Here is a 27919-nt window from a genome sequence, read left to right as displayed (position 1 = left end):
AACCAAGAGGGCGGGTAGTGCTGCAGGATGCTGGTTTAGAGTGGTTTGAATTGCGGCCTTCAATAAATACAACTAACAAACACTGTGGCATCAGGCCCACTAAGAAATACCATTTTCTATTTATTTAGCCCCCTTCATTACACACGTAGCAGAAGCTGATTGTCTTAACGCTGAACCAACTCTGGATGATGCAGGTGGGACTGGGAATGCAGAGCCTCAGTCCCGAGACAGGCACCAGCTCTGCACAGAGAACTTCTCGCACCTTCTGTGATCTGTCTGTTAACTGTAACTGAAGTGTAAAAAAACCCCAAACCCAACACCACCACCCCGCCCACCCAAAAAACCCCAACAAACCAACCTTAGAGGGTATCCAAGGGTCTCAAAGATTGTGTCAAGCCTTTCTGTGAATTGACTGAATACCTCGGGGCGATTCTCAAGCAAAGGCTCTGAGGGCAGGTGAGCCAGGATTAATATGTGCTTGAAAGCTACTGTCCAAAATCAAATGAACGCCATATGTGTGTTTTCTTCACCTAAAACCTTGTGTATTTTAGTCAATCTCTGGAGAGCTCCTTGCTGGAGAAAATCTTTCACTCTTGCCACAACGTTGTCCAAACCGTGTTTTCACACGTACGTTGGCACAAAAGGCCCTAATCAAGAAAGGTAGTATTTGAAACAAGCTTTGCATCTTTTACTGCAGATCCTAGGACTTGTTTACCTAAGTCTCACCATATGGGGAAAGAAAAATACTGTACATATGTACTGTGGTATTACAAATATTTATTCCTTTAACTCCATTTCTCTTACGACTGGCTTCCTTGCAGTCAAGCTAGCAGCTCCCGTGTTTCCAGTATAATGCAGTGTCTTTAGTCATCATTTTCTCAATTTATTTTAAATTACAAATCTATTGACTTTCAATATCCACATACAGGATTATATATACTGGCATAGTTATGTACTGTATGTACACAGAGTATGCAGTATGGGCTGGTCTGCTTTGCCCTCTTTCTTTCCCCAGAAAAGTGGATCAGCTGCTTACGTAGAGGGAAAATACAAGGGGAACAAAAGGGACACTGAGATCTGTCACAGACTTTGATAGCCTATGCATTTTTCAAAACAGTGACATAAATATCTTACAGTGCGGCCCTGAAGCTTTATTTCAGAAAGTATTCTCCTGGCCAGAATGCCTAAGGTTGCATCTCTAGTCTGCCTCTGCCTCTGTCGCAGTCTTGCCCGGTGGTCTCGGCCACTGCCAGGTATTTACCGAGTCTGTTGGTCGTCACTAGTCAGAGACCCGCACACACTGTTCCGGGACGTAGTGCTGTCGGGGAGCTGGCTTAGCCTTTGATTTTCTGCCTTAATTTTGATTTTTATTTCCAGAATGTCTCCCCATTTCCTTCCATAGCTACTTTACTGATCTAGAATAATTTTCTGTCCTTTTTTTAAAACTTCTTGTGCTGCTGCCGTCCCTGTCTTTTTGATGTGTTCATTGACATCAAGTCCGTCTTGCCACCCCCAGTGCTGGTGTGAGACTCTTGAACGTTATGGCCCATTGATGGTTATGGGCCACGGCATCCTCCCGTTGGTGCTGCTTACGCTTCTAACTTTATCATCTTCCCCGGGTCTCCTCGATGACCTTCTCCATTTCTTTCTTTGATACATCTCTGTTGTTTTACTGCCTCCCTCACGTCCCTCCTGAAGACTTGCAACTTTGCGGATTTTTTCAGGCCAGTAAATATTAGCAATATAAAACTTAAACCTGAAAATGAAAGATCAAGAAATAAAAAAAGTAGCTCTGGGTGGGCCATACTTTAATTATCTCACAGCACACACAACCCTGTGGTTATGGTTCCTCTGTGCAGCTGCTCACCTCTTAACGGGGACCAAGTACTGCAAACACCCCCAGATTTTAGACACCGAAACAGCTCTGCTTGTTTGACTCACTGGTATCTATATGTCAGAGGGCCTAAAAGATCAGCTGTTTGCTGCAGGGAACTTGAATTCCTTTATTTATCACTTTTCTGGCAGTGCAATAGGTGATAACAGAAGAGGTAGATACCGAAGTCCAGCTTTGTAATTTCCAGTAAGATCAGAATGAAAATAATGAGGAATTATTTTGTTTCTTAACATGAGAACAGGGAATATTTTTAATATCCAATATGATTAATTTACAAAAAAAAATCTAAATAGATTAATGATGCATCCATAGTATTTCTTTTCTCAGATGATCATTTAACCAGATAACTATGCGAACCAACAATTACAGCATCACTTCCGTTGCTCTGATAATATTCTCTAGCGTTCCAAACCTCAGCCTGCCCGGCCGAATGATGCGCTGCGCAGCAGCTGAGCACGTAAAAAGAGGCTTTTAACAACAGCATGAAATGATGAAGCACTGCGCGTGAAAGCTTGGTGCTCCTTTGCCAAAAGAGTTTTGGTTCAGAGCAAAACTTCTAACAAACCACTGTGTTCTCACTTCCATAATCTTTTCGTACTGACTCTTAAATAACCGCCGGAGGATGAGATGGTTCGTGACCTGTTTTATCAAGTAGCGTGTCACTGAATGATCTTGTGAAGTAAGTCTTCAGTATCTTTCCAGTCTTTAGTTTTTCTCAAATATTAATCTGAGGGTTGCTTAATTACTAGGTCATCTGCTTTTACTTTTAGATCATTTAAGGGGAAAAAAGTGCAGTTCAGACTCACACTGATCCCTTTCCAGCTTCAAGGTGCAAACAGAAATTTTCTCCGCACCCCTTCAGTTGGTCCGTGGTGACACCGACTACTCTTGTAGAGGCGCACCCTCCTTCGCCGGGGCACCGCCTATCCCAGGGCCACTGTGGCAGCGGGAGCGGCTGCTGGGCTTGTTTCGAGGGCAGTCGCCTGAGCAGAGCCCAAGCGAGAGGAACCTGGGATGGTTTATGTGGGACGTGTAAGCACACATTTATTGCAGCCTACCGTAGTAGTGAGGCATTTACTAGTCTCTGTGTAACCAGCTACTTGATTATTCTGTCCTTATTTTTACTTGATTTCAAGTCTACAGTGGTTTCGATGCCTGCATCATCCCATGTAGCTGTTCAAAACCTCGGCTCCACGCACACGGTGGACTTGCAGGAAGAGATGGTGAGCATGCAGCTTGCAGTCCTTTGATCCTTTTTCCAGTGGTTTTTCTTCTGTATGTTTTTATCATTAATTATATCTTTCGCTGCTCCAAATCTTGCCTAATTATCAGTCCTGGTACAAGCCCCATCCCTCTCTGCAAGGATTTCTGTTGGGTGCCTTGATACCTGCAGGTCTGAAGTTTAGGGTGCTCATGCAGAGCTGTGCTCACATTGGAAGTTAAACGTTTTTAAAGAGTCTGCAAGATCAGCAGCGAGGATTTCAAGTTCCTCATGGCAGAAGCTGTGTCCATTCGGCACCTACAGCCATTCAAAGGGAGACTGTCAAGTCTCCGCGAACTGTCTGATGATGCGATGTTAAAACATCCGCCTTTCCACAAACGCCACTGACCTTCCACGGCTCGGCTGAACTACCTGTAGCTAAAGAATCACGTTTGAATTTGCAGTTTCAGAGGGAAGTTTATTTTCCTGTGAAGTCTGAACGCCCTTTTTAGCAACAGCAGCCTGTTTGACACTGCCTCGGCTCGCCTGAAGCACCACTGGCTTCCACTGAATGTCCACGGTTGTGTTGTGACTGTTGAGAAGTTGCCAGAGAAGCTGCTCGATGTTTTCCGAGTAGTTGTTTGGAATTCGCTGCTAAATAACGAGCAGAGGTCTGCTGTGCTGCCATTTTTGGTGAGGTTTCAAATGGCCTATTTTTGTGCTATGATGAATTTTAATAATTGCTGAAGTATGCTATTAGTCAAAATGAAGCAGAAAGAAACCCAATTATTGAACTAGACTGCTGTGACTGGAATCTATAGCTGATGTATTAAAGCCCAACTGTCATGCTTAATAATTAACTCAAGCCGCTGGCAATTCTGGAAAAGAAAATGAACATTAATAATGAGTTAACTGATCATTATTTCTTTTTCCCCATAGCATTAGAACAATATCCTGCAGTATATCAATTAAACAATACAATAATTTTACATCATATACAGTCTCTGCTTTCGCCTGTGCTTTTCTACCTCCTGCTTTCCCAACACCACTTTTGTGTAATTACCACTTTTTTCAAAGTCTGTTTGCTGTCCTGGTCTGCGTAAGTATTGAGAGAGCCACTACAGGATGCAAATAGTACTGAAAATGCCTTGTTTCCACCTGAACCAAAGAGGAACGATCCACATTCAGGCAGACACGTACCTACTTGAGAGTGCTTTCTGTGCATTCAGAGCCTTCTAATTCCCTAGGCTGCTTTAGCAAAAGGGTGGTGATGGCAGGAAGAAACACCCAAATGAAGTGATCGGTGTACTACAACACGTGAGCATCTCTCTCGTTAAGCTCCCAGTGATGACTGTCTCTCCATCAGGTGTGTAGTGATTGCTGATGGGGCAATCACAGTGATTAGCTCCTACAGCTCACGCAGACTGCTCCGCTCAAGGGCCTGGCGCGTCTCGCGGCTGGAGGAGCAGTCCCTGCCAGGCGAGGGCAGAGCGGGCATCGGGGGGTGGTCAAATCCTGACTCAGTACAGCTCACCGACCTCCTGAAGCCAGAATCTTGACTTTTGATGCAAAATAACCTGGCTCCATAGGCTTAGTTGTGCTCCCCTTTCAACAGGCCGTGCGGCCGGCGTGGGCAGCAGCCAGCTGTCTGCTCGGGAAGGCACCTACCCTCGCTGAAAGGTGCACCACTGTCGCCTGGAAAACCCCACCTTTGGTGGGGCGGCACCATGACCATGATTCTCCCAAATTACGTTAGAAACAAACTTGGGTTTTTTAGTGATAAATGTTCTTGCAGGGAGGATGGAAGGGCTTTGGTTTAACATTGCCCTCAGTCACAGGTTGGGACTACCTCAAGGGAGTCGTTTTAATTTGGATCTTATCTTCCGCATCTTGGTGAGCTGTGCTAATCTCATCTTGCAGTCCTTGCAAAAATCATGGGTTTGGCTCTGAACGTGCTAGTATTTACAAGGGAGTCTGAGAAACAGTAGAAACATTGCACAAATTCAGAGCATTATCTGAAGTTATCACAAAGATGACAATTCCCTCGTCTGTGCCCAGGGAAAGGAAAGCTGAATGCAGACAGCAGAGGAAGGCTGCCCTCTGAATTATTCAGAGGTCTTCAGTGCCCACCAGAGACCTCGGGATAAGCTAGATCCTTTTGTACATTCACCTTTTTTGTTTGATTGTGGTTTTTATTTCAGGAGGAGACTGAACTCTCCAAACAGAAACCTGGACTTAATGACGTCAATGAGAGCTTATCAAATATGGGGTAGTGCCCACAACTGATTACTTGTCCTGGTGGGCAGGCTGGATTGATTTCTTCTGCTCTTGCTATTCATGATTAGAGGGCTGAATTTACAGATACAGCTGTGTTTGAGGGATGGCTCAACTTCAAAACCACGTTTTTGCATCCTGCAAAAAGGCAGCGTGTGCTTGGGCGAGAGCGTTCGCCGTGCACCATTTGCCTTTGCTGTTTCTTCATCTTCTGTCCCGCGCTGAGCTCCGGCCTTACCGACGGCAGAGCTGTACCCTCAGGTGCGAAAGCAGAGGCATGCAGAGGTGAAGCCAATTCTTCAGGGTCAGATATCAAACAGCAGGACGGAGAGCTCAGCCCTGTTTGGGGGGCCCCTCTCAGCCCCCTCACGTGGGGTCATGGAGGAGCCCTGCTGCGGGGCTGCCACGGCCAGCACGTCCCCGTGCTTGGCCCTCGTCCCCTGCCTTTCCCCGGGACTTGCCCTGAGGGGCTGCGGTCCCACAGCTGGGCTCACAGCGCAGGCTGGACCCTCCGCCCCTTCCTCTCCTCTACTTGCAGCTCATTTTCTAGACTATCACTAAACTCTGGGCAAATTCTGCCAGGCTGAGGTGACAGGGCCTGGCACGGGTCAGAGACTGGGTAAAGCTAATCCCAAGTCTTTGCAGGATGAAGGCTTATACCTTTTTTTTGCCTTTTTTTATGAGATAATTTTACTTCAAAGTGGTTCAAGGAAAAATTCTAACATAAGTGGGTTTTGAAAGAGTTACTTAAAGAGTGATGTGTAGACATAGACCAAATACAAAGGACTTTATCAGTACATTTGTTAGTTAGAAAAGTAAATCAAAGTGCAACTATAGAACACTGTTTGAAAAAGAGGAGAAGGGAATAAGCAAAAACCCAACCCTCAAAGTGGAAAACCCCACTTACAATCCATTGGGAAATGGCTTCTAGTGCTTACATCTGGTCTCGCCTCTGAGAAGCCCCAGTAACCACCTTCCACTAGAGCTATCCCAAACCAGCCCCATCACTGCGTCGCTCCGCGTCCCGAGGGGCTGGAGCCTGGCCCGTCACCCTGCACGAGTTCATGCACATGCCTACAAAGGAATGTGAGTGAATTGTCTCCTTGGGGCACTAATGATGAAAGTACAATTCCATATGAGCAAGAGTTTGGTGGTTTTTTTCCTGCAGATCTGGACCTACATTTTAAGCTGTGTACATATTTTATTTTTGTATTCCTGATTTGAGTTTTGCTTTCCATGGTGTTTTTTGGGACTGGCTGCTGCTGCAGTCCTTGTTCAAACTGATAATTTTGCATATGGTGCATTTAAGTGTGTAGAGATGGGGCTTGTAAAGAGAATTTTCTGTATGGCAGCACTATCATTCTAAATGCTTATTGAAAAAAACCTTATTTATGCTATGCATTAAACATACAAGGACTTCAAGGGGTTTAGCAAATCATGTCCTTTAATATGTATAAAAATGGAAAATGATCCTAGATCACACATTGCTGTCTATGCAAAAGGTTTATAGAAGATTTGATGTAGTTCACATACGTCTTTGTATTGCGGTACATGTGGAAAGCCCATGGAAGAGCATTTGGTTTTTGTCAGGATGTCCATGTGGGATGTGCTGAGCCCCAAGCCATGCTGACATGGCTCTGCGCACGCCAGGTGATGCGGGCTGGGGTGTGCCAGAGCGGCTGGCGGCACGGCCATGCGGTGCCACGCAGCCATCGGCACATCCTCCCCACCACGGGCACAGACCTGCCGCTCACAGGGAGCTCAGGTTTTATATTTTACTCATTTAGCACTTCTCATGCTCGGTGATGGTGAAGCTACGTTTTGATCGGTCTCCTACCACACGAGGTCCTGAGCATCCTCTTCTGCCTTTTCCAGCTCTCCTCCAGGGTTTGGCCAAAGGAAAAAGGGATTTATTGGAAGTAGCAAAAAAATGTAACTTTGAGTCTAATTTGGCGGTAGCCTTTAGAGAGAGACAGTTGAAAAAGAAACGTTTGATACGATCTTTTTTTGCAGCTTGGGTTTTAATATTAACTATTTTGTAGACTATTAGTTACTGTCTCGCTACGGACTTTGGCTGCTGAAATGACACAGTAATTCTGTAATTCTGTCTGTCCTTGGGGAGGATGTTACGGATCAGCCTGTAAAGGTTGCTCTGATCCTGGAAATGGCTGTCGCGTCCTTCTGGTCCCATTGCAACGCGCTGGAGGGGATGGAGGTCAGGAGTCCCGCTGTTTTCTGAACTCACTCCTGGTCTCGCTGTCCTGCACGAAGCTCCTGGCAAGCTCAGAGAGCAGGAGTGTTGCAGAAAGCCCAGCCTGGCCTGCAAGACATGCCAGGACCGGGGATGTGGCTGATCCGGGAGGGAAAAGCTGAGCTGGCTTCAGGAGCTGCAGCAGCTCCGGTTCTGCAGCAATCGGTGAGTGGGGGTCATTTAATCAATTTTCTGAAGGGCGTTAAGCTCTAGCTCAGAGTTTTAGGTTTTTCAAGGAAATCTCGCTTCCTGTGAGATCGCCCCAGAGGTCAGCTTCTCGTTAGCACGGGAGCAAGGGGAAAACGACTTCCAGCGCTCACCTTTTGTGCCTGCAATAAATTCAGTGATGAAATACCAGAAAAGCACCTATGAAAGAAGTTGTCCTGCAACTTGAGATAGAAAGAATGAAAGAAATCCCTGGACTTATGAATTGGTTTTAGGGCTGAGGGAGGAGGGAGTGCTGCTTTCAGATGTGGAAGAGAATCGAGGTATCTTTAGAATGAACGGGAATAAATATTACTTGTCTATAAAACTTTCTTTAAAACTGAAGATAGCTATATTAATATTCCTAACAGTTTTGGAGCAAGTAAATGACTCACTGCATTGGAGGATATTTACTCACTGAGTTTCTTTAGATAAATCCCCCTGATGCCTACGTTATCTGACACTTTTTATTTTTCTATTTTTAACAGGAACCAAAGTACACGTCTCTACTCCAGGAACCATTGCCAAGGAGATGATTATTCATTAACTCTGGGTAAGGAAAAATGGGCTTAGCAACATCTAAGATCTCTGGGGGGAGTCTCTACATTAATTTCCTGTCAAATTCCTGTTGGTATTCTGTGTAAGCATTACTCCAAATTAATAATGCAAAATAACTAGAAAGTAGCAGAAACCTCAAGGAGAACATTGCAATTTTTAGCCAGAATGGGTTTAATTGATATTGTCTGATGCATCCATTGCTCCTGAAATCTGCTGAACTATTTCTGGCGCGGGTACCTGAATAATTCCTTCACTCTGCGCTTTATATAGAAAATATAGCTAAAGGACATTTTATCTCTCAATTAGAATCGGTGGAATAATAATTGCTAATAACGTGTTTGATTAATTTTCCCCATCATTGTTGAACATATTTCTTATGAATAAATGCCTTCATTAATAGATCGGTTTCATAGAATATAAATAAATTATTTGCGATACTTCCCCCCATCAGTCACTGAATAAATTATTCTTGAATATTTCTATTCATTAAGCCAGCTGCATTCCATTAAGAAAATGATATAAACCATAGTTCAGGGAAAGACTCTGTAATTCTTTAAAAACCCACAGGGAATATTTCTCTCATATCAACATTTTTATAGATATAATCTTTTAACCTGGAAACGCTGTGCTCTGAGTATAATTTGTGGAAATCACCAGGACTTTTGGGATAAACAGCCTCATGTGTTTGGAGCCCAGCTCTGCAGTGCCCCTGGGACACAGTCCGGGCGGTACGGAGGTGAGGGACGCTGACATCGGTGGGGTTTGCATGGGCTTGGTGATCCAAAATAAGCACTTTTCTCCATGGGGCCGTGGTTCAGTGCCTTCGGGTCCAGCAGAACTTGAGCACATCCTTTTGTGAGGGGAGGTCATGGGAACCTGGGCTCTTCGGGAATGCGGGAGGGCCGGTGCTGCTGTCTTTGCCTGTCCCAGGGCTGGATTTCATCTGCCTCTTACATTGAAATTCTCTATAATAACTGTACAAATTAATGACTATTGGGCAATAAGAGTTGAAGGCAATGCGTCCCCATTGCTTAAATCTTGGAAGAATGTCTCATACTAGCAATAGTTTGACAGTAGCCACCGAAGCACATAGACACATCATAACTTTTTCCCACAATTAAGTGGGTTCACATTTGAGCATTTGGCATAGTCTCCTATAAATTTTGCACCTAATCACTTAAAAAGGAGCCAATATAATTTTGATTTTTAAACAGTAATAATCCTCTTCTCATTTCAAGGGTCTACTCCCTCATTTTTATTCCTGTGATTAATTGTTCATCCATTTCTTGCTGATAAATGCCAGTTAGTGTGGTTGGCGACAGGAATTAATGGAAACCATAAATTACTTCTTGTCTGAGGCGATTCTTCACTTTGCAGTCCATCTGCTAGACAAAATTCCTCAGCGGTGCAGTGTGTCAAGGGATGAGAATGTCTTTGTTCTGGGTAGAGCTGCAGCACCATAACCACTTCAAGGGTATGTAAAGAGTGAACAGGCCTTAAAGCTGTGAACTGATGCAATGCACCACCCGCAAGCGCTCAAGACTCACTAGCAGCGTACACAGGATGCAATGGTGACGTTACGTGAGAAAGAAAAGGGCCAAATACCCAAATACCGTTCATAAAACAAACCAAAACCTCCGGTATAATCTAAATTCACTTTCATTAGGTAACTTGGTTGGAGATGGTTGAAAAGAAGTAATAGCCCAATTAAAGAACAAAACCTCTTGTCTCATGCTTGGGGCAGACCCTTACTTAGCAGGAGTGGAGATGAGTTGAGCATCACCCCTGAGGTGTTTTTCCCTTTGCATTGACTGTTTTGCCAGTGCTGGTTGCTGTAGTGGTTCTCTGGCAGCTCCGAGTACCCCAGCAGCTGAAACAACCTGCAGGGGAAAAACCCTTCTTGGCCTTCTAATAATCAGGGCAAACACTGCAACAACAGGAGTTCCCTGTAAAATATTTTCCTGCTGATACCTGCTGTTTCACTGGGAGCTGCTTGGCGTGAACCTTGCCTCCCAGTCTCTTTCAATCAATAGCTACAGAAGATCCGGTTACTGATATTTTAAAATTTATTTTTGTTCAGGTGGGTGATTGGTCAGGCTCTAAATGAATTCCCACGTGCTCCCTTGGAAAAACAGCCCCGTGCTGCTGCCAGCACTGCTGCAGCACGTGGCGTGTTCTCAGCGACGGTAGGAAGGGGCTCAGTTGATGGTGCGTGGTGCAGCCCTGGGGCAAGTGTAGGTCAGCCAGATGATCTGAAGAGCACAGGATCTTGTGGCTGGCAGGGGAGAAACAAAAAGAAGAAGAAAAAGAAGAAGGGGGGGGGGGGGGGAAAGAAAGGCCAAACCCATCCTTGTCTAGTAAAGGCTGTCTTGGGATCTCTAACACTTCTTGCAGCTGTATGGGATGTTAGATGCATGAACTTCTAGCATTGTACCACAAAATTGAAGTAGAGGCCTTGAAGGCATTTCATGAACTACTAACTCAAGAGAAAGTACATAACTTTTTTTTTTTAATCATCAAGATTTTTCTCTTACATCCTTCTCATCCCCTAGGTACAATATATTTAATATAAAACTTGACAAGAACATGGAATATTGCCCAAAGGTGGTGGCTAGTGATGAAATACTATCCTGTGCTCTGGTAGATGCCTTTTTGTCCCCAAAGACTTGTAGGTTAGACTGGTACATATGTCCATAATATGATCTTACAAACTGTTGTGCTGTGCTTTTGGCACATGTAGTAACACTGGTTTTATGTTAATTTTTTAATGTATTCTCTATGCAATTGTGCTCCATATCGTATTTTGTTATTTCCAGTTTGGATTGCTTTAATCATTCAGTGAACGTACTAAGGAAATTCTATTTACAACAGTTTTAAAAATTTAGGGACATTTTACTGTTTCTAATGGATCCTAATATAATATTACATACGAGAGACAGATTCTATCATTATGCCAATGTTACTAGTCAGTGACAAAATCAATGGGTATTTTAAAAATAGGTCATTTTGAGTCTGTGTCTCAGGAATATCAAATGACATTTCATAAACAGACAGCATTTCTAATTATGTGTTTATCCTGGGTCACTGCTTTTTCAAGACCTTTATTTGAATCGGCAAAACAGAGAAAAGATCAGCCAACCCCCCAGAAAGAGCTGATAGTTATCTGTTCCAATCTGCTTACCTTGCTGAGGACACATTTACTGGGTGCTTTATGGGGGGCTCAGAATATGCAATCATTAACTAAACCTGGGGGGGGTTTCCTCAGGTTTTTATAAGTGAAAATAAGAGTGCTTCTCCGAAATTTATCAGATCAGAACCAAAACTTAAACTCCAGTTGCTGGGAGAAAGGAAGCTCTGTTCAGTCAGCTCTGAAGGTAGTGTTCGCTGTGCAAGGAGCTCGGTGATCCAGAGATGACTTGCGAATGAGGGAGAAAAAAAACCAACTACCCAGCCATCTATACTGTAATTATGTGAAATTACTTTGAGAAGTGCAAGATATTAAGAAAAAATATCTACTGAACAAAAAGAAATCAGTTGAAGCCCTTGAGTTGTATGGAGTGCAGTGAAACTGCATAACCTGCGCTTTTTAAGGCCTGGGGAGGCTTACGAGGCACAGCTTCTGCTGTATCCAAACTATGTCGCATGCTGTGATTTTGATCTTATGGAAGAGGATGGTGGGGAAAAGAAATCTCCTGCAAGATATCATGGGTTAGATTGTCCTGAGGACTGCTTTGGTATCGATACCATGAGATGGACTTTTTGCGCATCGTTCCTATCTCCCTTCTCTCCAGCGAGTGAGTGCATCACTTGTCTCACCTTCGCTCCCGAGAAGAAGTGGGGAGGGTGAATTTCAGACAGGTGCTGTTGGGCTCTTGCAATCCTCAGTTATTTTTGGGTAACATCTAAAAGAGGACCTTGCTGACATGTTAATTCGATGCTAACTCTTAGACGAGTTTCCCAGGCAACAAGGAAATGGCTGTGCTGCTTTCCACTCTCACTAAAGACAAACCAGATATTTAATGGATGACTAAAAAGGAACAAATATTTCAAATTCGTAAATACCAGTGAGAAGAAACTAATTATGTAAAGTAAAAAGGCAAATTAGCATGAAATTAAGGAAAGAGGAAATTTACATTTTGTGTCAGAAACATATTCACAGACTGACATATCGGGCTGTGACTAAAACTGATCAGAAGTCAGCACTTTCACTGCTGGGGAGGCTGCAGAGCTCTAAATTCTGTTCTAGAGCAATTAGCGGAATTTTTTATATTTCTGCGTTGGCAGGAAAATACCAGAGACACCCAAAGCATTTAATTTTGAAAACTGTGAAGGACGATGTGGATAGCAGGACTGGGCTCCCATTGAAACACAGTCCCAATGCTTCTTGGCTGTGGGTCTGTCCTGTCCTGTCAGGTGAAAAACAGGGCTCAGAAGCGATGGGGGTTTCAAGCTGGTGATGCAGGAGGTTGCAGCAGCCTCAGGTCAGGAGCAGTCCACGACATCCAGCTGCTCCAGAGGTGAGTGACCTGGAAAGTCCCAGATGCAAATGTGGCTAACTAAAGCCAGCTTCCAAAATCCTGTCCTCCCAGGAATTCTGGGGGAACATCCCCCAGGGCTGTCATCACAGAAACAGGCTCCTCTTGCTGTAAGTGAAAGATGGGTTTGACTGCTTTTCCTCACTGCGTCTGGTTACAGCTGGGCTTGCAGCTCTCTTTTGAGGCACGGTATTGTTTCTGACTGCCCGCTAAGCATCGCTTAAATAGTATCTTTAAAAATATAGTTATCTCAGGTTTCACGTAGATGATACACTGGGTTAATTGTTACATGCCGACATATGATGTCTAGTATGGGAATGTGGAAGAGAAACTAGGATATACTATCAGCCCCATTGTAGTGTTGGAGTAAATGGGCTCTTGATAATTTTTTTCAAAGTGAATAAAAGTGGGAGGAAAACTAGCTTGCCAAGAGGAATAGTTGGCAATTAATGAAAAAAAGCTTTGCTCTTTGTAGACTTTACAGATGCAAGGATGGGACGAACATTTTTTTGGTCCTGATTCAGCAGGTTCATGAGGGTCACACAATTCACAGCACAAAGCATTGGCCTGACCTGCAGAGCGCGATCCACTGGAGAGCCACGGAGCTGCAGGAAAGCCTTTGATCTCTGCGTGTGCCTGCCAGTTGGCCACTGCTGTGTCAGAAATGCCTCTGTTGTTCGTGGGGAATGGGAATGTGATAAAGAAGATTTCAGAGCGTGCTGTATGCAAAGTCTCTGCTTTCTCCTGCCTCCAGAAACCAACGTGGCTCCAGAACCAGCTGTATGGCAAAACTTTTTCTGTAGCCACCTCATTCCCCCAGGCATCATACTCCTCCATATACCACATGAAGAAATAAGTAAAACCAAGTCCAAAGACCTTCAGTCAAGTTGTATTAAATCTTTTGCAACCACAAAACATTTCCTCTGCCTGCATGAACCATAAGGAGACACCCGTAATGTATACAGCCGTGCTGGTGTCATAAGTTGCTTCAGCTGCCAGCAGTGACAGTGGTGGCCATGTCCTCCCAGTATTGCCCAGGATGGAGGCCAGCTTGCAAGAACGGCTGCCATGCAATCAAGCTGCAGCAAGAAAATTATGGGAAGGTGAGTGTGCCCAGGATTTACAGGGAAGCTTAGCGCCAAATGCCTTGTGTGCCCAAAGCACATTGAAAAAGTGCTTGTTCTGATGAGTCAGTCACGCAGTGTTTCTCTAAGGAGCTGAGCAGCGAGGAAAGGGGGGTGCAAAATGAAGCCCAGGAGGCTGAGGGTCTAATGAGGTCCCACCACTCCACACAGGGCTGGAGCCTGAATGCACGAGAAGGGCGTCAAAGGGAGTGGCTCCCCGCTCTGCGTGCCTGTGGGCAGCTAATGGGCCAGTGAGCTGGTTTGGGTAAGCGTCATTGGTATCTCCGGTGAGGGCAGGAGAGAGAATAAGGTAAGGGGCACGAAAGGAGGAGGAGAGGGTTGGTTTGGAGGAAATGAGAAACTGAACTCTCCTGGGGGACAGGAAGGGGTCCCAGGGCAGCACTTCCTCGCTGAGTGTGGAAATGTGAGGGAGAGGAACACAGCCAGGTGTATGCAGCCTTACAGTGCTGGGATGAGGTTGCTGGAGGCAGCTCTGGGAGTGAGATTATTGAACCAACTGCCACCAGCAGTTCTGCCTTACAAAAAAATCTCCTCTCTAGTTTGGACCAAGCAGCAGTCTGATTTCTGAGGTCTTGCAGAGAGCTGGTTGCTTGGGAATGGGAACTAGACCTGATAGCCCTGGACTTAATTGAAGCTGTGAGTATTCTGGTCAAATACAACTATTAATAAACACCTTTAATATGGAGGAATGAAAAATGTCTTTTTTTTTTTTTTTTTGAGTTGTTAATCTGTTTGTTAAACTGCCTTCAACTCTAAGTTGGTCTTTTGACTCTTTGTGACTAGTTAGACCAAAGGATAGACAAGAAGGCCACTGCTGCCTCTTGGTAAAACCCACTGGTATTTACAGTAATGCAGAAAATATTCTTACAGTAATGTGGGTGAGAGGAGGGTTGTGCCTTTGAATCTCACTCCCAGCAGGAGCTGCACAGCCTGGCAGGAGCAGGAGGGTCTCTGCACTGACACCGGGAGCAGATGTAGAGGGCTGCATCTGCTTAACTGCCCTGGTGAAACGGGGCACCTCTGGCTACTAATTAGTGATGTACATGGAGAGCAGTTCTGTAGCATGCCCATCCATGTCTCCATGCTAAGTTCCCGCTTAACAAGTCCCCCAAGAATTGCTCCTTGCCTCTAAGCGAAAGGTAAATGGGGTGAGTGGGTGTGTGTGATATAACAAATACTGCATCACACATTTCCTGTGCAGAGGTCTCTGGGCTGTGAAGCCAACAGGCTTTTTGTACCAGCAAAGACTTCTTTTTTTTTTTTTTTTTTTTTTTGAGTAAAAGCAGCATTAACCATGAAGGGAAAGCCAACAGTTTTGAAATCCTGCTCCAAGTTTACACTGTGCTGAAATGTCTTTCCATTGCACAAGAGCATGGCGAGCTGCTCTGGGATAAAGATGGAGCAATTTTTTTGTTTAGCTCTGCAGGAGCAGAATAAACCACATGTATTTTTCACACCGCATAAGGATTTATGGGAAACATTGACACGGTTGTGCCTGTCTGTCAAGATTACAACAGCAGCTTCAGCATTTTTTTGGCATACCTCTTTAAAATACAACTGTTTACTGATTTGTCATCTTTGTCTTACAACAGGAAGGGGTAATTTTGTTTTGCACTTCAGGGATCTATTCAAGTAACCTCATCTCCTTATTTAGGAATATAATGAGGTGTCATTTTCATACATACATACTCAAACTGCAGCTACCAGTGTGTCCCTCATCTTACAGGAGCAATGCCACCAACTAATATACTGATTTCGTATTTTAATGGATGTTACGGTAATTTTCTTTCCATACTAGGTACAGAAAACTGAGCATACTTTCCTGTATACTTTATATTGCATTATAAAAAGGAACTCATTGCTCTGGACATTAAGTTCAGTTTGCAAAACAGTGTTCCTACTGCAACCAGTACTGCCAAACAAAATATTTGCCTGTTTACTGCTCTGACAGTAGGAATAGGGTAGGTGGTAGCAGAGCCATAGCAGTTACCTTTGTTAAATAGTAAGGATTTGAAAGAGGATTATATATACTAAATGCCTTGCAATCAGGTGGAGACAGACTGGAGGGTTGAGAAGAGAGGGCTCAGATAAATGGCCAAGAGACTTACTATGGGAACTTGGGTAGAAATAGCAAAAGAAAAAAAAAATGAAAAAAATCAGATCAGCCAGCAACAGATAAAATCCTTGGGGAGTGGTGCAACTGGAAAGTGAGATCGGGACCAAAGCAGGGAAATGGGAGAACCAAATGAAGCCTCTTTGCTCTGTTAAAGCTTTTGTCTTTTATCCGGTCACTTTAAATAACTGTGGAGAACCTAATAGTAACATGGAAAATCTAAAAATCACCTGAATTCTCACTATGAATAGTTGTTGGCTTTCATTGCTGAAAAAAAGTGTATTAAAAAATATTTAGGATTATTTAAAACACTGCCTAGTTTTTGAAGGTGCAAATTCCATGAAGGTACGATGTCAGTGAGTGCTGGTGCCCTGCCCTTGCCCTGCCCTTTGCTCCCTCCCGACTGCTGAGCACCAAGAGCTTCAGGAGACGGAGCTCTGCATAGTGTTCATTAGGCAGAAGGGTTAAGCGAGTTTTTTCTGCAGATCTTTATTGCTAGGGTATGACAAGGAAGGAATCCAGCTTGCCTTTCATATCCCAGATTTGGTTTTGTAGTCTTAGAAATAAATTAAAAAAAAAATAAAAAATCACCCTGTGAATTGCGAATGCATTATCGTTTCCCATGGATTTCCAGATCACTATGAAACCCCACCAGGCCAGCTTCCAAATGTCAAACTGCAGAGTGGAATTGCACTGGAAAAAAGAGGTCACTGACAGGAGTTCAGAGCTGGACCAAAGAGCAGCACAAAGGGCCTCGGCAGTGTGGTCTGCATGCAACCAGTCCCGCGAAACCGGGCGGCTGTGCAACTCCGTCTTTGCATCTGCCACCACCAGCTCTGCTACCGGGCAGTGTCAGCGCAAGATTTAAGTCTTGCATGAAAAACTTCTTAGAAAATTGCTAATACTTTTGAAAAGGCCCAGATCTATCATCTACTCTGTTGAAAATATGCATACAAGTTCATACAGACACTGCTGGTGTCCTCACCACAAAATTTAGCAACTGGCAGTAAAGGTTGTGAAGGCAAAGAGAAATGCAGCTGAACTGGAGAGTGTTCAGTTACTGACCATCTGTGTGGTAACTTGTGCTAAGGAATGACTCTTTTATTCTGGTTACTTCAACAAAGAAAGCACATCGGACTTTTAAAGTATCTGCTGCCATTCTCCTGGTAAGAAACCTCAGGCATTATGGAAGTTGCATATATTGTAACGCAACCACATTAACATCTTGGTGAGAGGTATGGCACAGCTGACAAACACTATTGAGTGAGGCAGACTAATGAATGTTATCTTAAAAAAAAAATCAACTAGCAGAAGCGAGACAAAACATGCAATTCATTAAGTAACCCCATATGATCTTCTGAGTTCCAAAAACTCTTCAACTCCAAAAAATGCCGATTAGGAGGAGGCTTTTAGTTAAAAGAAATTCTGTGGTTGACAACGCAGGAGCAAACCAGACTGTAACTTCTCAGGCAGCGCAGAAGAGCTGCATGGCACAGTTAGCTGGTGCCTGAGATACCGCTGCAGAAACAGCATGAATATGCCTGCGTACAGCTTTCTGTCTGACTGCATTGGGCAAGTTTCTTTGCAAATTCTCAATTAATGCAAATAGCTTGTTCAAGTGAGTTTCAGAAGCCGCTCAGCCTCCTGCGAGTGCACGCGTTACAGATGCCTGTTCGCGATCCCCTCCTATGCGCCTTCGGTGAGGCTGGCAGGGACCGGAGTGGCCTCGGCTGCTTCGACTTCTAAGAACCGCAGTCACTGCTTCCTCAGATGGTGACTAGTCACTTCCAATATTCTGTGGGTAGTTAGTGAAATTAGGTGTTTGGAAAAACTTGATAATACGAAAGTATACTGGAACATTTCTTGGATCAGACAACTGCATTACTCATGCATCATTAATTCTCAAAATATTAAGGGAACATTTCTAAATATTGGGCCGTATTCCGTTAAAGAGATACAAAACAGCTTGCTTAGTGTAAACCACGATGCAAAATGCACCTTTGGCCAAGCAGATGCCCTGTGTAAGGTTAGGTAGGGAACCAAAGTGGGACTGTTGGTGTAGGAGAGACTTGGGCTCAGACTGAGAGCTTTGAATTTCTGTTATGCACTGTGGTGTCTGCATGTTTTATTAGCCCAGAACTGCAATATGTCATTGTTAATGCTCGTATTGCTTAACTCCTCTGTAGGATTTTCTGTTGTCACAGCAGACAACATGATCTATTCAGCATTCCTTGTATAACTAAAAACCACTACTAACTTTGCCTGCAAACCTGAGTTTGAAGAGAATGTAGCCTTAGTACTAATGGTACTGGGACCGCAGCTGCGTTCATTAGCTTTGTGTTTTAGTTTCTGCCATTCCAGTGAGATTCTCCTCTTTTCCAGGCTTAGGGCTGCCCTGGCATTTTCACTGCGTTTGTTACTGCCGTGCCAGAAACGCAAACAGAATTTCAAGTGAGCCTCATTTTCCCTCTTCTCTACATTGGTTCATAATGATGCTACCTACTGTTTCATTGCTCACATCCCAGTTCCTGTGAAACTGATAGTTGTGCATAAGGCTTTTTAGCTGGGAAAAGTTTGGAGCGTGTCAGCAACCAACTGCTTTATTAAGTTATTTTTCTGGATGAGTGATGCTACCCACTGCATTTTAAGGTCGTCTGTGAAGATGGAGCGTGGAACTGGTAGCTTGCAGAAGAACGGACCCCAGAGAGCAGCTGATCTGAGCTCAGCATGGGTTCCCACTGCCTCGTGCCTCCTCCCACAGTCCCTGAAGATCTGTGCTTGCAGTGGAGGAGGTGGCACCCCATGCCTGACAGTTCCTTAAGTTGGTCCTTTTGATTCAGTCCAAGCTGGGGGGAATAGCTGGCCAGAGACTGCTCCTACCTTTATATCACTTTCCAAACCCTCCACCTTGTTGCTCCGGAGCTCTTAACCTCCCCTGGGTGACCTGGCTGTCAGGGTGAGGGTTTTTTTGGTGACAAGCTCACTTACCACAGCTAGCTCATTCTCCAAGATTTCTATGTAAGAATAGTGTAATATTTCATGGCTTTCTCCATTACTGACCCCTTATTAGATGGTTTGTAGGCAGACACCTTTTAAATTACAGCCCAAGATGGACATGGAAGGCTACAAAAATGTCAAGGGCCATGTATGCAATTAGGGGAAAGTGAATAAAGATGAATAATGCGATGCCCAGGATGCTGGGAGGAGGTCTGCGGCACGCGTGCCTGTCTCCCTGCTGGGCCCGTGCAGAGTGGAGCACTCTTGCCTTTGGGATCAGCTTAGGATGTGAGCACTGGTTTATGCAAACCTAAACATCCCTGTAAAGAAATGCTCAGAATTCTGCATTATCTGCCTGGGCTAAGTAGAAGTTAGTCTCTGAGCATCCCCCTAGTTTCCACGGGACTGCTCAGCAGGGGTCAGATGCAAACTCTTGCTAACTCGAACTCCCCGAGCTCTGATGGGGCCTCTGGTTTGGAAGATGCAGAAGCAGAAGGGAGCAAGGAGTAGGACAAGCCATGTAATCCCTGGGCCCCAGGGACATTCCTTCTATAGCAGAGTGAATTTTGCTGTAAAAATTTATCAGCTTCACTTGCTCTTGCATACAGAAGAGTTTATCTTGGAGAGTGCTGGGTTTTTTTTCTTTTTTCTATTTTAGTGGAATTATTTTAGATATTCCTGCTGGCTATACATAGAAATTTGAAAGGAAACAATATAGCTGCTTTTGGAAGCTGACGGTTCTTTGTCATGGAACTGATTTCTTAAAAACAATTTTTGATTTAATTTTTCTCATGTGTTATTTCTCTTTCTGTATTATGCAAAGTAGTTCTTTACAGAAATGTCGCTCTTGTATATAATGTAAAAGGGAGACTTTAAATAAGAAGATGTTTTTGGCAGGCTACAAGATGGAATTTGATAAGGTGGGCTCTGGGGAGTTACTGTTTTGGGAAGTACAATGAGGGCAGGTGAGCCAAACTGTCTGTCTTTTTGGTGCCCCTGCTAGAAACCCCAATAGCAGGGGGTTTATGGGAGCTTTGAAACAAGTCCTCCATCACTACAACCTACTTCGCATTTAAAACTTGTTAGCATTGATGGAACAACAGAAAGATAAAGTGAAAGACTTCTGTGTGAAATTTGAAGGCGGGGGGGAGAAGGCTGTTCAATCCCGCTTGATAAACTAGGAAATTCAATTGCTGTATTTTTCAACCATTTTCTCATCTCTGGCACGTCAGGTGGGTGGTAATGCTTTCAAGTTGTTACCACCACAGGGACTCGCTATGAAGAACAGAAAAGTCTAAGCACGACATCAACCGCAGGCAGGCATCAAGCAGCTGCGAGGGACGGTGGGCACCAAGCGGTGCAGGATTGCTGCTGGAAGGGAGCCTGTGATCCTGCAACAGTCAGTTGTCACCCGTGGTAGAAGAAAGGCGAAAAGAGAAATACAAATAGCAATGGAAGCAGTAATGTAAACATTTTACAAGGGAGGTCAAAACCGCTTTATTATTTTTATCAGTTGGATTAGAATGAAAAATGAGATATGCTCGGAGTGTTTTTGCAAATATCTAGCAGGTCTGTGGTTATGAACTGCGAGGCTTGATGCAACACACTTGGTAAGTGGTAAATTACCCACGTATTTCCTAGACATGTGAGCTCAGCTTGGAGTGTTAAATAGCTGTTGTGGTATTTCCTTAGCAAAGACAGCTACTTCGTTTTTCTCAGTAGCATTTCCAAGCAGCACTCCTTCCTTTCCCACCTTCTCTCTGAGGGGCTCAGAGGCTGTTGAACATATCTAAGCACACGGATTTTTTTCTGTGTCCCAGGAGTTGGCTTAGTCATTTAATGATTTTTATATATCTATATATCTCTTTTCCTTCAGGGAGGAGAAAAGGTAAAAGCTCTGCTAGTCTGACACTATTCAAGTTAAAGGCATGCTCCTATTGAACTCACCCAGGGGATTCAGTAACCTGCAGGGATTTCTAAGGAAAACTGTCATGGAGCTGAAACCAAAGCTCAAGGTGGCTATGGAACCTATGTAATAACTGCCCTGTCTCTGTGCTGGAGGTTGCCTTGGGCTCCAGGGAGGTATATCTGTGGCACCCCAGCATCGCCTGGGGCAGTGACCAGCCCATGTAATGCCTGGAGACATCCAAGGTTGCTTTTCCTCTCTGGCATTTTGCCCGGTCACTTGAGCAGGACATGTACTCACTGTCTAGCTGCAGGAAGAACTTGTTTCTTGGTTTCTATGTGGCAGCATTGGACTCGAGACAGCCTGCTCAGAACATGAACGTCTGGAGGCTATGAGTCCTTCAGGAAACGCTTCCATCAGTCCTTGATGGCCTTCCCTCTCCAAAGCCTCTAGCAGCAAGGTACCACATCTTACCTGAAAAGGGGAAAACCAAGATGATCATCACCTAAAGCCTCCTTGGGTATTTAGCCAGGATCTATGAGTTACCAATCAGATTAGCTCTGATATGGACAATTTTGAATATAAACATAGTTCACCTACACACATCCCCACTGCAGTTAAAAAGTGCCAGCAAGGATGATGAATAAATATGCTCGCCATTAAGCTAATGAGACCCATATGCTTGTGCAGTCAAATAAAAGAGCTAAATGTAAAGAGCCAAAAAGCAGATGAATGAACCACGACAGACATCCTGAAATCATGTTTAAAATGCAAATATTGATATTTCTCACACTTTTTTCCCTTATGTAAATCACATCTAAATAAGGCATCTGGTAGAACAGAACATACTTTTGCCTTTGAGCTCATACTCAAATGAATGAAGCAAACCCAACTCCAGAGAATACCTACAGGCTGCTACAATTAGTGCAGACAGTTGGGGAGTCACAAACAAGACTTGCCATCTTGATGGAAGCTGAGTCTGAAAGTAATTTATATCCAAATCTGCACAAATTCATCTGAGAATTTTTTTCCTAAAGATGCAAGCCACACAATTTTCTCCTGGGATGAAACTGCAAATGTTGGGTTTGAGGAATCCAGAAATAGTTGCAGTCAGAAAGCACTTCAGTGCCAGAGAAATTATCCACTTTCTTCTGTTTTGTTTCCACATTATACAGAAAAAGAAAAAATAAAGAGAAACAAACTGCCAGCTTTTATGAGCCTGATACTACTTCTTCAGGAAAGGTATATCTCAGGGAAGAATCTTCCTTTCTTTGCTAAAGGTTTGGGCTACTTGTAGCTATGCACTCGCTCTTCTAGCTGCTGCTGTTACCGACATTTATTGCTTTGTGGGTCTGACGGATCAGCCCATCTTTCTCCACCAGTGATGTCATTTAATTGGACAAAATATGTCTTATAAATACTGCTAGCAGAGGGCTACAAGTTTCAGGCTACCCTCCAGGGAAAATGTGCCAAAGTTCCTCTCCTTCCCTTTGAAGGTGCCACTTTGAATCGATGGAGCTACTGGCTTAATGTGCATGCGATGGACCAGCCCTCCTGCCCGCTGAGACGCGAGGATGGAGCTTGCTGTTAGCTGAGTGTGGTTATTATTGCATACAGTCCTAGGTGCTGATGTTTACGATTAAGAGCAAAGTGACTGAATTGTGAATTTGGGGCCAATTCAAACGGAGATCAGGGAAGAAGCTCCATGTGGTGGTGGCTGCTTGGGTTGAGGAAGAGGGTCTTAATCAATGCTATATTCGCGTGCCATCTTCCGCAGTGATATCGGGGATTGCACTGGAAACTAGCATGAGCCCAGCATCAGATAGTTTTCTTGTGATATGCTTAATGTATCATGCGGTATATGTACTATACCAGGCATATATCACATGCCTGGGTCATAGGGGCAAGCATGTGATGATACTAAATAATGTTTGGCTCAGTGGCAGTCAGATGTGTTTTCTTATCTGCTTTTCTTTTCATATGTATTTTTTTGCCTTTTGCTGATATTCCTATTTTTCTGACCTCCCTTTCAGGGAGCAGGAAGAAGAAATATACCCTCTTCCTTGGCTTTCTTTTGGACTATCTTCCTGAAAGCCAAAAAGCTGTGAATAATCATTGCATTTAGTTTAATTCATAGTGCCCTCTCAGATGGAAGGCTTAAATAGCCAGCAGGTACTGACATACTGTCAGAAATGGACACTTTACTAGTCCAAGCTGTCTGTACCCAGTCGATGCCCAGCAGCAAAAGATGTAAATGTTTGGAAAAGACACTCCTGGGTTTTAACCAAGCATAGATTTTCACAAAACACAGTTTCAAACTGGTAGCTAAAAGTTTATAGTCTGTTTATCTGCACCTTGAAGTGGAAAAGCAAGCTGAAAAGCTATGAAATAATGAGAACCGAGCCCAGAATGGAGAAGGTAAGTGTAGATGTATAGAGCTATGCTAGTGAACACCAGCTAAGGATTTGGCTTTCAGCTTCTATGTATTATCTGATTACAGAAGTTTGTTGTTGTTGTGGGGTTTGGTTTGGTTTGGTTTTATCTGCAGGTCCGCTGTTACAGGATTTGACTGCATTGCAACATCCCCAGCTAGATGCCTGTCAAAGATCCTGCTGACAAAGGTTTTCTTGTGGTCCATATTACATTTATAACATCACTGAAATATAACCTAGCATTTACAATTAGGAGTAAGTGCTGATTAGGGGACACTTCTCCTCCAGCTGAAGCGTGACACTATGATGTGCTGGCATCATCCGACAGACTCTTACAAGCCACTAATGACAACTTCTTTCCCTCATATCGAATTGTAAATGCATTAATAGATCACAACTGTAGCTCCTATCTTGCTTAGCAGATGAAAGGAAATCATTCTCCTCCAGATGATTAGCTGAATTAAAATGGGAGTGCCATTCTTGATTCACCAGGACTAAAGTGAAGGCTTATTTTATGATTTGACATTGAGGAGAATAGCTGTATTTTCCTGTTTCTTCTCAGTAACCAAAAAGGTTCAGTTTGGGAGATCATATTAACCACCCTCATGAAGTGCACCATATGTTTTAGTCTTTTTAATTACTGTAGCCTTTACAATCTCAGCTACAAGTCATACTTAGTGCTTTGTTTTACAATTAAATCTCTCCTTTGGGGAGATCTTAAAATCTTTTTCTCTTGTCATCTGTGAAGTGTAAAGGAGAACTGCAAATTTTCATTACTATGGGCAAACAATAGTTTTGTTTGGAAAACAAACTTTAAACTATTATTATATCAAGATGCTTTTTATTAAATGCTGTGTTGATGCTACATAACAACAATGTAGGAGATAAAAGACATTCTTTCTCCCTCTTCAGCAGTGCCTTGCATAAGCCAAAGCATTGGTTTATTATTTAAAGATAAAGGTCTACACAAAATAAATAAGACACTGTCAGCTCAGGTCTCCACACATTTTTAAGATCTCAATACTAAGGGCTAAGGATGAATTTACATCTCGAGCAGACTTTTGGTAACTGCTGAAGAACTTGAATCTATTCACAGCTCTCTCCCACTCCTCAAACCCACACGTACTTTCCGCAAAGTTCTTTGCACATAGATATGTCTCATTAAAAAAAAAAAAATCATTTCTCAAATAACAGCAAGCTTAAATTTAGCCCTTCTGAACCTCATGCGAAGACAAAGTTCTGCTGGAAAACTTCTAAATATGAGGCAATGCCTGAGTGCAGGGATAGAAACATGACTTTCTCTGCCACAGGGTTTGGCTCCAGAGGATCTCCGAGCTGTTCCCAAGCACTAATTAAACATCCCAGTTCCCCTGCAAGATAAATAAGGGATTAACCTCAACTTGCATGCATCACCTCGGGGTGAAATTCAACAGCAGGGTGAGTAAAGGTGAGCCAGAGCTGCCCACAACTGGAGGTGCAGGCTAGTGGGGTACCGGCCATTGGGCCAGCTTCACCTGAAGTTGTGAGGAGCTGCAGCTACTCTCATCACAAATGTCACGAGGTTTTTTATTTATGGCGATAATTTCCAACTATCTTGTTTTGTGCTACTTTATGTAGATAACACTTAAGGGGGAAATCTTCATTATCTTTTCCTATTTCAAGGTGACTGGTGCTTCCTGTTTGTCACAGAGGCTATTAGCATTGCAGTCTCAGGGAAAATTAATTTAATTTATTGCTGATATTAAAATAGAGATGGTCAGAAACAAAAAACTAAACCACTTTCCTCCTCCTCACCTCTCCTGGGTGTCACAGGGCTGTTTTTAACACATTTTTCCTCACGGTGGTGTGGCATTTTAACCTTTCCTAACGACCTCTCCTCAGCGGTGCCGCCAGCCTCCCTGAGGGGCTGGGCTGGGGCCGCTCCAGAGGTGGCTGGAACCGGCTGTGTCCAGCCTGGGCTCCCCTCACAGAGAACCCCTCACAGAGAACCCTGCAGCCCCATGCCTTGCCACAGACACACAGTACGAGGAGAAACAAGGAAAAGGAGTTGTTTGTGTGGAAACTGTAAGAAGTGAAAGCCACTGCATGGCTCCAAAGGCGTTTCAAAAGCAGAGATATACGGTGAGTGCCAGGAGGTGGAAAGGACTGCTGTGGCTCCCCCAGCCGCTCACCCTGCAGCAGAGGTATGCGCTCCCCCCTTCTGTTTCTGTTATTTTATACAGCAGGAGTTGTAAGTGCACCTCATTCATCTTGGGAGACTTTCCTCCTGCTTGTCCCTTTTTCCCTTGTCTGAAACTCTTCCCCCATGGTCAGAGGCTTGCTGACTTCTGGCAAATGCTCCTCCTCAGGTGGCTGTAAGCTGTACTCCAGCTCTGGGGCCCCCAGCATTAGAAGGACATGGAGCTGTTGGAGCAAGTCCAGAGGAGGCCACGGAGATGATCCGAGGGCTGAAGCACCTCTGCTATGGAGACAAGCTGAGAGAGTTGTGGTGGTTCAGCCTGGAGAAGAGAGGGTTCCAGGAAGACCTCAGAGCCCCTTCCAGTCCCTGCAGGGGCTCCAGGAAAGCTGGAGAGGGACTGGTGACAAGGGCAGGGAGTGACAGGACAAGGGGGAAGGCCTGAAGCTGCAGGAGGGGAGATGGAGATGAGATCTGAGGCAGAAATTCTTCCCTGTGAGGGTGCTGAGGCCCTGGCACAGGTTGCCAGAGCAGCTGTGGCTGCCCCTGGCTCCCTGGCAGTGTTCAAGGCCAGGTTGGATGGGGCTTTGGGCAACCTGGGCTGGTGGAGGGTGTCCCTGCCCATGGCAGGGGGTGGGACTGGATGGGCTGTGAGGTCCCTTCCAACCCAAACCATTCTAGGATTCTGTGATTCCATGATTTTCCCTTCATTAATGAGTTCCCCATTCTCTTATCTTGAACCAAGGCACATGTCAGTGGGAACCCCAGCTCCACAGGTTTGCCACTGGCACAAGTGGGACTGCCCGTTGGGCACATGCACAGGTGCTAGGGAAGGCCAGGCACTCCTGCAAGAGGAGCCGGGTGTCTCCAAGGGCTTGCTGTGCAAATGGGGCCTGTGGCAGCCACGCAGAGTCACCTCTCCTCCTCCTAATGCCTGGCTTTTGTTAAAATTTGGGAAAAATCAGATCCTCTTTCCTTCTTTGGTGTCAGGGGTTTGCACAGGCTACAGATGCAGACTCCAGATTTTTCCCTCTCCCCCTCCTCTGTGCAAGGGCAAAGCGTGGGCCAGCTGTAACTGTTTCAGAAAAGCCCAGCAGGTGAGCAGGTAACACAGCTAAGTGGGGCCTTTCTGATGAGCAGCTACCACAGTGCTTTGGTAATCCCAGTTTTCAGATCTTAAAAACAACAAAAAACCCCCACAAACAAACAAAACTTCCTCTGTGACCCTTTCTTTTCCCTGCAGAGGTGCATGACTGACACTGGAGACCACTGGAGTGGGATCTGTGGGCAGCTGGGGATCTGCCCACCCCTGCCTGAAAACTTATTCAGAGCAACACTTCCTGAGAAACTGTATTGTGTGGAGAAAACAGACCAGGATGCTGCAGGTCAGACCCTCACTGTAGAAGTTTTTTTTCTCTATTTATTTATTTTTTCTTTCTGATAGTTATAAAACTAACAGGCCACATTTTTCATTCTCTCTGGCATTGTTAAGGAGAAACAGGGATATAGGGATATCCCTAAACAGTTTACATCTGTGCTCTGAATCTTGAAGAAAACACCCAGCCAAATTTCAGGAGAGAAACTGGAGACAGCTGTGAAAGGGGCGTTGCTGCTGTCTGTTTTATAGGGTCATCTATTCCCTTCAGTAGTAACAGGAGAACCATATCCAAGGCAGTCATGAGTTGGCCTTTGAGTATGAACAAACCAGGGCCACATAGTACTACAGCCTTGTTACTTTCCTACACAGCAGCATCCATAAATTCGGCAAAGAAGTATGTGCTGCATGTGGATGCCTGTTGCGTGGATCTGGCTCCAAAGCTGCAGTTTCAGCTACGGTGGAAAAAAAGAAGAGGAAATGTCTCAGTTGAATTTTCTGGAGCAGGTAACACTGGGAGTACTTTTTAACTTTGAACTGAGATGATTTTGTGTGAACTAGGTGCATTCGTGCAGGATGACATCTCCAAATAGTCCCTGTGGACCTCATGAGATGGTTTTGCTAAGAACTTGGCTAGCTGTGTGCCTGTGCTGCCCAACATCAGGGATGTTTTGCCTCGGTAGATGATAACTTTCACATGTTGTTAGAGATCCATCACAGCAGAAGTCAGTACTAACCGGCTCACATGGCCTTCAGCTTTCCAAGATTTAATCATCAGGTCTCTAGGCTGATTCAAGTTTTTACTAGCTCCACACCTTACCCAATTTGGGAAGCCTCTAATGTGAGCCCTTGTTCCTG

At 44.4% G+C, this 27919-nt stretch overlaps 2 long non-coding RNA genes across 2 annotated transcripts; both read left to right on the top strand.

Annotated features, from left to right (window-relative positions):
- The first annotated feature begins 7615 nt into the window (after nucleotides 1-7615).
- On the top strand, nucleotides 7616-9113 carry LOC142603242 (uncharacterized). Its single transcript, XR_012837131.1, has 3 exons — nucleotides 7616-7795; nucleotides 8313-8377; nucleotides 8982-9113. It is a non-coding gene; the product is annotated as an uncharacterized LOC142603242 (long non-coding RNA).
- A 576-nt stretch (nucleotides 9114-9689) lies between these two features.
- LOC142603241 (uncharacterized) lies at nucleotides 9690-27066 on the top strand. The gene is made up of 7 exons (XR_012837130.1): nucleotides 9690-9856; nucleotides 13442-14020; nucleotides 14213-14306; nucleotides 18558-18626; nucleotides 22575-24957; nucleotides 26677-26783; nucleotides 26930-27066. It is a non-coding gene; the product is annotated as an uncharacterized LOC142603241 (long non-coding RNA).
- Nucleotides 27067-27919: the final 853 nt, after the last annotated feature.

This window comes from Balearica regulorum, chromosome 10 (assembly GCF_011004875.1).
Source record: "Balearica regulorum gibbericeps isolate bBalReg1 chromosome 10, bBalReg1.pri, whole genome shotgun sequence".
NCBI lineage: Eukaryota > Metazoa > Chordata > Aves > Gruiformes > Gruidae > Balearica > Balearica regulorum.
This window is presented reverse-complemented; position numbering and strand designations above follow the sequence as displayed.